This window comes from Macrobrachium nipponense, chromosome 39 (assembly GCF_015104395.2).
Source record: "Macrobrachium nipponense isolate FS-2020 chromosome 39, ASM1510439v2, whole genome shotgun sequence".
NCBI classification, from domain to species: domain Eukaryota; kingdom Metazoa; phylum Arthropoda; class Malacostraca; order Decapoda; family Palaemonidae; genus Macrobrachium; species Macrobrachium nipponense.
This window is the reverse complement of record NC_061099.1, coordinates 11,648,572-11,659,631: the sequence shown is the minus strand read 5'-3', so window position 1 is coordinate 11,659,631 and position 11,060 is coordinate 11,648,572. Positions and strand designations below refer to the sequence as shown.

The following is an 11,060-nucleotide window of genomic DNA, read 5'->3' as shown; positions in this document are numbered from 1 at the left end:
GTAAAAATACGTGATAATAAATTTAAAACACATGGCACACAAAAATGTTTTAAATATGCCTGCTCGAACTGGCTGGGATACATCAGTCAAATATGGCGTAAGATATCAGATAAAACAGCCTGATTCTCATGATACACAAAAATACAGTTTCTCGAGTTCGAGAGCTAATAAATACAGTCATTACATCATACCTGATATTATTTCCGTCGTTAAGCCTTTCTTGTGAAAATTTACACGTTCGCAAAATGATGATTAAAATGTCTATGATAAAATTGGCAAATGGCTGCAATGCAATCTCGATTATTAGGCCTATACAGGTATTGCACTCCTCGAATGATTCGAGTTACTAAAGTAAACGAAGAACGCAAAATACTCGGAATAAAACCGATATAGCCTACGGTGATTTGTACGTAATCTTGCATTCTTCCCGTCTGACCGTAGAATAAACTAAAAACTAAACACAGACTCTAAATTGTGACGATTCCTAGGCTTACTGGGTCATCCGCCAGTATGGTGAGCTCACCAATGTTAGACCAATGAATTAAAGATGTCTTCCAAGGTTCCGTGACTTCAGCCTAGTCTGTGGTTAAAATGGGCTTCAACAATGCTAAAAAATCTTTTAAATTTATTTGTTTCATATTCTAGCGACGAAAACTAGGCCTAATCTCGAATGTTTAGCTTGCACGGACGGACAATGAAATCAAGATCATGAATGTACAGTGACACAACCCGTAAGGTACACACTTCACATTTCCTTTTTATAACTCATTATCACTTGCATTATTACTCACCGTTGCTAGATATGCGTAGCCTTGGATTTTACGTGGTTCAAAGCCGATTTTTATACACGAAATACGCATAAAATTAGCACAAACTAACTTATTGTACCACTGAACATCTTGCAACTTGCAAGACCAGTCAAAACAAACACCTTCGACAGGAGGTATCTGTAATGTTTCTTTTTAAAAAACTTTTTTTTAATATACATCATATCAATAATTTTCACTGTATAATATTTATAGATTTAAAACTAAATAATAATAACAATATAAAAACTATTTTGATGTTATATAACTCTTTGTTACAAAATTACTGTGAAGAACTTTCGTTACAATACCATAAATGACTAACACATGTCGCAATGGAACACCCTTGCAGGTTCGTCTTCCGATTCGGAAAGTTATTCTGCAACTTTACGAATTATCAAAATTACGCCGTCGGTTAGTTTTATTTATGTAATGTGAAGTGAACTGACGTATTTCGTTTCGAATTTTATATTACAGCGTTATTTGTCACGTGCCGCGACAGAAAACAGCAAAAGGTATGAACAAAAAGCTCTATTTGTAAACAAGTAGCTACTACTACTACATTCCCCATAGGCTTTTAAAGTTGAAATTAATTTTAATTAAGGCTATCCCAGAATTTCATTGTACTTGACTTTGATTTGGTTTTAGGCCTAATATTGTTTGCCAATAGGCCGCCGTGGGCTAGGCTTAATTAATTCATACCTCTAACCCCCTTACTTTGGCCCCCAGGGCCTCATGCCCTTGTCATACCTATTTGTAGATTAGGTCTAGATGGTATTTGGAAGTTGAAATTTAGGCCTATAGTCAGCCCAAATTACGTTGTACTTGCCAGAAATTGGTTTTAGGCCTAATGTTTGAAATAGGCCATTTAGGCCTAATGTTTGAAAATAGGCCATTTAGGCCTTAGGCCTAATTAATTCATACCTTGTAAGTGGACCCCACTTTGGTCCCCTGGAGCTCCGATCCAATACCTTCATTCCCAGCATGCCAATTGCAGGCCCCGTTGACGTTACGCTATGCAATATGCAGTACTATGTGCTACACTGTCTTGTCGAGTTATTTTGAGTTCATTTTAGCTTATGTATTATCGTATATTTGGTTTTGTTTAGATTGTTTTTAAATCGTTAAATTTAGGCATCCTTGAGCTTAAATAGACTACAGTAACCATAGCCTAGTTGGTATGTTATGTTTGTAAATCTTCAAGAATCCAAAAATGTTTCCTTTCAGTAGCCTACAGGAACCATATTTTTTTCCTTAATTTGTCAAGAATCATTGAATTTAACCTTTAAATAGTCTACAGGAATCATATATTTTTCTGACTCATTATCTTGTGTTATTCGTAACATTGTTGGAGCTTACCACTTGATAGGCACTCCCCACCCAGAAGGCCTAAATAACTATGATGGGGAAGTCATATGGAATAAAGATGAGAAGTCTGGAAAGTACCTTCCCCAACCTAACCCAAGGATTAAACCACAACCCAATCAGACCCAGTGCACCTCAAAGCTTTAAGTACATTATAAGAAAATGTTCGCAAATGCAAATAGCATACATTAAAGTAGGGTTCATGGCTATTTCAAATTCAGTGAAACATACATACATACATATATATATAATATATAATATATATATATATATATATATATATATATATATATATATATATATATATATATATATTATATATATATATATATATATATATATATATATAATGATATATATATATATTTTATATAGATGTGACCCCAAAAATCTTGATTAGACCATAATACTCCTCATGTCCAACAATAATTTTGAATTACAATGGAAAACTGAATATTTTGGGGTGAAAATAAAGAAAATTAGTGAAATACTTGGGCCGGGACATCCTGGCCTAACCTAAGTGTTCCACATCACACTGGACAAGGCGTTACCTCTCTGGACCACCCCTATCTAACCCCACCTAGGGATGAGTGAAAAACGAAATTGCATCCTATTCTAGCCTTCTGTAACCTTACCTAACCTGGGCCCATAGCCTACTTGACTTGGAACTCCACTCAGCAGCTGTGGATTGTTCTAATTCCATTTTTACTTATACTTTATCTTTATTTTCTAGTTTTCATTATGTTGTATAACCACTCCAACTCTATCCCTCTTTTCACTGTATTTAGTGCTGATTTACTGAAAGTGCCACACTGCTTGCCCTGATAGCCAAAATTTTATAAATGAAGCCAAATAATAAACTATATTAATTGCAAAGGACACTTTACACTGCATTTTAAATTTATTTGAATTTCTGTGGAATAAGTTTTTATAATAATTTTTGCTAGGAAATAATGACACTTATTGCAAATATATGACACTCATAAGGTCTTAATTGTGTCGGATTAATGAGGGTCATTTGTATGTAAATACATAAATTAGTGACATATATAATATTCCACATATAAATCTTAATTTGTTCATGCAACTTACCTGTCAGATATATATATAGCTGATAATTTCCGACACCAACAGAATTTAAAACTTACGACACACGTAGTGGGAGTCAGGTGGTTAGTACCCATTCCGCCGCTGGGAGGGGCGGGTATCAGGAATCATTCCCATTTTCTATTCATAATTTTTTTCTGTCGCCGGTGTTGTGAACATCTGTTTTACAGCACCCTCCGTCTGGATTTGGAAACTTTTTGCTACTTGAGTATCCCTTTTGGTTCTTTTTTGGATTAATTGATTGGATCGGTGGCTAGGCACACGTTATTAGTGGATTGATTTTTGATTTTGGTTTGGACTTTTCTTGGAATAATATGTCAGGGTCTAGTTTCAGCTAGCGCTAGGTTCTGCTCCTAGAACTGATTGTAGAGGTAGCTACTGAAAGCTTCAGTAGACCCACATACGGTATGTAAAGAGTTGCAGGGAGCATGAATGTGTGTTATGAAAGCCGTTGCAAGGAGTGCGAAAGACTAACAGATTCTGAGTGGAAGGCGTATGAGACCTATCTTAGGAAACTTGAAAAGGATAGGTTAAGGAGGTCTTCCTCCAGGAGTATTTCAGGCGTGCAAGAAATTAATGTTTCTCCTGTTAACCCTCCTTCTGTTAATGCTCCTAACCCTGTAGTTTGCCTCCGGGCCCTGAAGCAGTGTCTGTAGAGAGTAATACTTTATCCTTAATATTGGAATCGATTCGTAATCTAGAATCGAAAGTGTTGGCTCTTGAGAGCAAAAGTGACGTGCAAAAGTGCAGTGATACCCCTTGTGTAGTGGAGGGTGCGTCAGATCGGCCTCGTTTCGCCTCTATGGCCTGGACCTCTGCTTGACTCCCAGGACCTGGGGAGGAGCATGTCGAAAGCCGAAGGAGGGTTACAAGGAACCCCCACCGATCTGACGTGCCTTCGGCAGTGACTGATGAAAATCCCCAGACTACCAGCCAGGGAGCGTGCGCGTGCACGTCTCCCTCAAGGAGTGTTTTTCGTCATCGGAGGCTTCATCCCCACGTAAAGGGTGGAGTTCTCAAGGTGCTTCACGTCCGCTGAAAAGGACGGCGCGTAATGTTGACGCTCACGTCCTAGTTTCTCCGCTTTTGCGATCTTCGCCTTGACAGTGCGTTCGCTGCTTTTCCGCCGCAGAAAAGGCGTCATAGAGAGTCTTCGGACTTGGATTCAGTTAGCTCGTGCGAGCGATACAGTCGCTCCAGAGCTCGGGAAGAGGCCGTACCTGGGAGGAGGAGGGAGGCGTTCCCCTCGCCGCTCTCCTGCTCACAGGGTCAGTCCCTCCCCCCCGGAGCAGGAAGATTCGCCAAACAAGAGATGATTCAGTCACTGCAGCAGCAACTTCAGGACGCTCTTGCTGCTAGAGAGTCTCTTTCCGCGTCGTAGGAAGGATGAGAAGCTTCCTGTGAAGAAGTCAAGACCCGCTCTTCTCCTCCGCGTCGCCTCTCTCTTCGTTCGAGTCTCCCTCTAGAGTTCGTTCTGCTCCCCAGCAGCTCTCTAGAGGAGGTGAGAAGTTCGCTTCTCGCTCTCAGGATGAAAATATCTCCCGCTCGCCAAGTCTTCGTATGTTCGCAAGCGAGTGGTGGACGCTGAGCGCGCTTCTGTGCAAGTGGAGCGCGCTTCATGGTGCCGCCAAACGCGCACCTGTTGTTGATAAACGTGCACCAGTGAGCGGCAGCCGCTCGCTGACTGACGCTCGGCGCGCACCAGCGGAGCCAAGCGTGCACTAGTGGGACGCTCGGTGCGCGCCAGTGGACGCCAAGCAGTGTGTTGGTAGATGTCGAGCGCGCACCCGTCGGCAACCAAACGTGTGGTATTCGGACGCCAAGCGCGCGCTGGTAGACACCAGTTCCTCAACAATGCAAGTTCAGGTGGATGAAGGAACCCTTCCTGTTTTCGTCAGTTTTCTTCAGAGTTTCCTCCTACTTCTCCAGTTTCTGAGGAAGGAGTTAGCGATGATTTAGTAGAAGCAGAGGAGAACAGCAACCAGCTACTGTCTCATCGGACTATAAAGTTTTGATGCGTCTTCTACAGTCGGAGTTAGGAGAACTTTTCAACCGGAAGCCCCTCGTACTCCTCCTTCTCAATTTTCTTCTTTTAAGGCAACGAAGACATCGGGGTTCATTAAAATGAAGAAGAAGTCGCTTTTCCACGAAGCAAGCGTTCCGGAAAGTCCATGAGTGGATGGAGAAGAGGAAAGCGTCAGGAAAGTCCTCTTTAGCTTTACCGCCTCCTTCAAGACTCTGCGGTAAAGGAGGCATGTGGTATGAGAACAGGAGAAGACATAGGCGTTAAACTACCAGCCTCTGCTCAAGGTGACTTCGGGAGCATCGTAGACGCCTCCAGAAGAGCCCTTTCTGTCTTCATCAAAAGTCACTTGGACCATAACGAGTTCGACTTTCACCTAAAAGTCCTCTTCAGGACGCTAGAGGTCTTCAACTTTCTCGACTGGTGTCTTGGAAAGTTTTAGATGCCAGGTCAAGGAGTTCTGATACTATTAGTCTGGGGGAGCTGTCCAGCGTTCTTTCTTGTATGGACAAGGCCGTCAGGGATGGTTCTGAGGAGTTGGCTACGCACTTTAGCTCGGGAGGGATTCTAAACAAGAGAGCGCTCTTTGTAATTTCACGGCCAAATCCGTCTCTCCAACGCAAAAGCAGGCAGACTTGCTTTTCTCGCCTCCTTTCTCAGACCATCTATTCCCCCAGGCTATGGGTTAAGGACATAGCTCAAGCCTTCAGGAAAAGGCGACGCAAGATCTTGGCTCAGGCTCATCTTCGAGAAGGCCAGCAGCTGCTTCATCTTCTGGAGCTTCGTTTTGCCAAGAAAATCGAAGCCCTTTCGTGCTGGACCTTCCTCGAAAGCAGCCTCCCGAGGAAGAGGCTCTTCCAGAGGAAAAACCCCCAAAACTGCTCCGTCAAAGAGTAGGAAGTGATTCGGAAGTCCTTCAGACGCCTGTAGGAGCCAGGCTTCTTTCGATTCGCGAAAGCCCTGGAAGAGAGAGATGCCGACCTTGGTCGCTGGATGTCGTGAGGAAAGGGTACAGGATCCCGTTTTCTTCGTTGAAGTCACCCCCGCTATCCTCAACACCAAAGGATTTGTCTCCCTCTTATCGAGGAGAGAAGCAGAAAGTGCTTTTCGATCTGCTGGAACAAATGATCGAGAAGCAAGCGGTGGAACAGGTCTTCGACCTGGAATCGCCAGGGTTTTACAACCGCCTGTTCCTGGTGCCGAAACATTCGGGGGGGTGGCGGACGAACCCGTCCTCGATGTCAGCAGCCTAAATCTCTTCGTGATAAAGAAAGAAATTCAAGATGGAGTACGACTCAATCGGTGCTGTCAGCTTTGAGACCGGGGGAGGTTGGATGGTCTCACTAGACCTCCAAGACGCGTATTTTCACGTCCCCATCCATCCCCCAATCAAGGAAATACCTGCGATTTGTCCTGAAGGGGAAGGTATTTCCAATTCAGGGCACTTTGCTTCGGTCTGACCACAGCGCCGATGGTTTTCACCATTCTCATGAAGAACGTGGCAAGGCTGCTTCATTTGGAGAATATACGGATCTCTCTCTACCTAGACGACTGGCTTATTCGAGCTTCATCGCGGGAACGGTGTCTGGAGGACCTGCACACGACCATGACGTTAGCAAGTCCCTGGGGCTTCTGGTAAACCTCGAAAAAGTCGCATTTGACTCCGTCTCAATCTTTAGTCTATCTGGGGAATTCAGATGGACTCAGTGGCTTTTTCGGGCTTTTTCCGTCCCATGGGGGCGACAACTTCAATGCTTGGAGAAAGTGGCGACCCTTTCTGGGGAAGGAAACATGCTCGGGTGGTGAGGGAATGGATGAGTTTGCTGGGGACCATTTCCTCATGGTAGAAGTTTGTTTCTCTGGGTAGGCTCCACCTCAGACCTCTTCAATTCTTCCTAGCCAACAGTTGGAAGAACAAGCAAGATCTGGAGGCGATCTTGTGTTTAACGAGAGAGGTGAAGGATCACCTTAAGTTGGTGGTCAGATCCTCGGAAGCTCGCAGAAGGGCTCCTCCTCAAACTTCGGAACCCGACCTAGTGTTGTTTTCCGACGCGTCGTCCACGGGTGGATGGGGAGCAACACTAGGAGGAAAGAAGTGTCGGGCACCTGGAGAGGGGAACAGGTGTCCTGGCACATCAATCTGAAAGAGCTGTCAGCCATTTATCTGGCTCTCAGGTTTTCAGGAAGAAGTATCCGGCAAAGTAGTTTCAGATCAATTCGGAAACACCACACACGCTGGCATACCTAAGAAATCAAGGGGGAACTCACTCGCCTTCTCTGTTTGCCATCGCAAAGGAACTCCTTTTGTGGGCAAAAGCGCAAGAAGTCACGATCCTGACAAGGTCGTGTCAGGAGTACAGAATGTTCGGGCGGACCTTCTCAGTCGGCGAGGACAGCTGTTGCCGACAGAGTGGACCCTTCACCAAGAGGTTTGCCAGTCGCTGTGGAACCTGTGGGGGCTGTCCACAGGTGGATGTCTTCGCAACGTCCAGGACGAGAAGACTTCAACTCTATTGCTCCCCAAGTTTCTGGACCCGGGAGCAGTCGCAGTAGACGCCCTACTTTGGAGTTGGTCGGGTGGGCCTAGACATATACGCTTTTCCTTTTTCCCCCGCTCAAGATCTCGGGGCGGGGAAGTGATGAGGAAGTTGGCGGCATCGGAAGGAGCGAGATGACACTCATCGCCCCCTTCTGGCCGGCAGCCGACTGGTTCACAGAGGTGATGTCCTTCCTGGTAGACTTTCCGAGGACTCTACCCTTAAGGAAAGATCTACTCAGACAGCCCCACTTCGAGAGGTACCACACCTCCCCGCTCTGAGTCTGACTGCGTTCAGACTATCAAGAAGTTGGCCAGAGCGAGGGGTTTTTCAAGACCTGTGGCGAAGGCGATTGCCACCGCAAGGAGGCCCTCCTCGATCGCTATGTACCAATCGCAGTGGGCTGTCTTTCAGATCCTGGTGCAGGAAGAAGAAGGGCATTTCCTCCACCACAACCTCTGTGAGCCAGATAGCTGACTTCCTTCTTCATCTGAGAGAAGAAGTGAAGTTGGCTGTTCCAACTATTAAAGGCTACAGGAGCGTGCTTTCTGTAGTCTTTAGACACAGAGGACTCGATTTGTCTAATAATAAGGACATTCATGATCTCATTAGATCGTTCGAGACTAGGAAGGTAGTCCAGCCTAAAGTACCCTCGTGGGAACTTGGATGTGGTACTCCAAATACTTGATGTCGAGTAACTTCGAACCGCTTCAGTCAGTTTCTATCAGGAATCTGACGAAGAAGAAAACGATCTTCCTAACCGCTCCTGGCGACGGCGAAGAGGGTTAGCGAAAATTCAGGCCATTAGCAAGCAGATGGCTTTTCAGAAAGTAGTGCGGTGTGTTCTTTAAGTCCCATGTTCTTAGCAAAGAACGAGAATCCTTCCAACCCGTGGCCGAGGTCCTTTGAAATCAAAGGGTTGTCAGATATAGTTGGAAACGAAACGTGAGAGATTCTCTGTGTCCTGTCAGGGCTCTAAAGTTCTATCTGCAGAGAACTAAAGCTTGCAGAGGTTCATCGGACAATTTAATTTGTGGTGTTCAGTGAGGAAAACCTGATCTTCCTATGTCGAAAAAACGCACTGGCGTTCTTCATCAGGAATACGATCAAGAAGCGCATATAAGTGTAGTGACAGTGATTTAAAGCTTTCTGAAAGTTAAAGCTCACGAGGTGAGAGCTATTGCTACTTCGGTAGCCTTTCACAAAAATATGGCTCTCAAAGATATTTTTGAATGCCACATTTTGGAGAAGCAATTCGGTGTTCGCTTCACACTACCTGCGGGATGGGTGAAAGTGACATACGAAAATTGCTTCTCCCTCGGACCCATAACATTGCTGCAGACACTGTTTTGGGGCAGGCAGGAGGGTAACACTCATCCTATCCTTTTAGGGATTAGGGGGGGTTTTTAATTTGTGTTTATGGTTGTGTGACCGACCTGGGGCTGGGGGCGGGTCTCCCTTCCATTAGCTTAGTTAAGTGGATACCTTTGGTAAACTAAGCCAGGTGGTGGTATTTTTGTCTCGTTGCCCTCATTAGTATGGTCCATGGTCTAGTCACGTCGTGGTCTCGCCCCTGTTGACAGATCATCTGGAGTTGCACCAGCTTCATAGTCTCTACCTTGCTGGCAACTCTAGTAGCACAAGCAAGACTTACGTGGCAGTAATCACGAAGCCAGCTATGCTAACAGGTAAGGAATCAAGATATCAATTATCTGCACATATGTGTTTCCTAAATCCTCTATTCTGTCTCTCCCACCACCAAAGGTGGGATTCAGCTATATATATATCTGACAGGTAAGTTGCATGAACAAAATGATATTGTAATGATACAATTAAGTTTGTTCATACTTACCTGGCAGATATATATAATTAAGTACCCGCCCCCACCCACCTCCCCTCAGGAGACAGTTGGAAATAAAAATTATGAATAGAAAATGGGAATGATTCCTGATACCCGCCTCCCAGCGGCGGGAATGGGTACTAACCACCTGACTCCCACTACGTGTGTCGTAAGTAAATTTTAAATTCTGTCGGTGTCGGAAATTATCAGCTATATATATAATCTGCCAGGTAAGTATGAACAAACTTAATTGTATCATTACAATATCATTTTTGGTTTAAGAAATGAGAAGTGTTAAATGTGTTTTACATAGCACACTGTCATCCTCCCTATTAAATTCTGGATCTTGTTAAGACTGCTGTTCAGATGCAGGTTAGCTTATTCATGCATAAGAGCAGATTTTCTTTTTAGAGGTTCATAGGTCAACTTTGTGATAAGTAAACCTGTTGATGTTTGTTACTACATTTTATATGGTTTGCTTTAACTCATCTGTAGGTTAGTAGAGTTCACCATCGATTGGCCTAGTTTGCATTTTATTTAAAATCAGAGGTTATTTTGAATACTTATACATACAGGGAAGGTTATTGCAGCCCATTACAAGAGTAAATCATTGTTTTTTACTTAATTTTGGATCAGATTATCAGTTCTCAGGAATGAAAATGGTTTGAAACTTGAAATTTATTTTCCACCAGAAGTATATAGGATGAGAAATTCATTCTCTCTCTCTCTCTCTCTCTCTCTCTCTCTCTCCTCTCTCTCTCTCTCTCTCTCTCTCTCTCTATGAAATAAAAGTTCTTGAAACCACCAAATTTTATTTTGCACTAAAAATGCATAATCCAAGAAATGTGCATTTAGTGTTTACTAACTTAATGGTCTACTGATTTTAGTAGTGTATCATGATCGATTGGTAGTTTCTTGATCATTCCCATAAATATAAGATTGATCATTCCCATAAATAGAAGGGGGGATTATATTGTAGGCCCTTAATCTTATTATGAGAATCAGTGTCTGAGTGTAAAACCATGTTTACCAGTTGGATGCTAGTTATTAAAGGATGGCAAATTTGGTACAAATTGAGTCTGCTTAATATGCCTTAAAATAAGTACGGTGACTGGTGACTTAGCTTACTTAGCTTACGTGGTTTTGAAACCTTTTCCCAGAAGACTAGGAATCCTGAGAACTGAGAAGAAAGGGTATCAAGGTATATATATATATATATATATATTATATATATATATATATATAGATATATGATATAGATATATGTATATATATATATATATACATATATATATATATATTATATATAGATATATATAGTATATATATATTATATATACACACACATATATATATATATACATATATATATACATATATAT

The 11,060-nt window shown here is 43.1% G+C and overlaps 1 protein-coding gene across 2 annotated transcripts in view; it reads left to right on the top strand.

Moving 5' to 3' along the window:
* Positions 1-1,154: 1,154 nt before the first annotated feature.
* LOC135210525 (microprocessor complex subunit DGCR8-like) overlaps positions 1,155-11,060 on the top strand; it is a 215,323-nt gene continuing 205,417 nt past the window's right edge. For both annotated transcript variants that reach the window (XM_064243401.1, XM_064243400.1), the window contains exon 1: positions 1,155-1,321. The gene's annotated coding sequence lies outside the window, so the exon portion shown is untranslated. The remainder of the gene's footprint in view (positions 1,322-11,060) is intronic.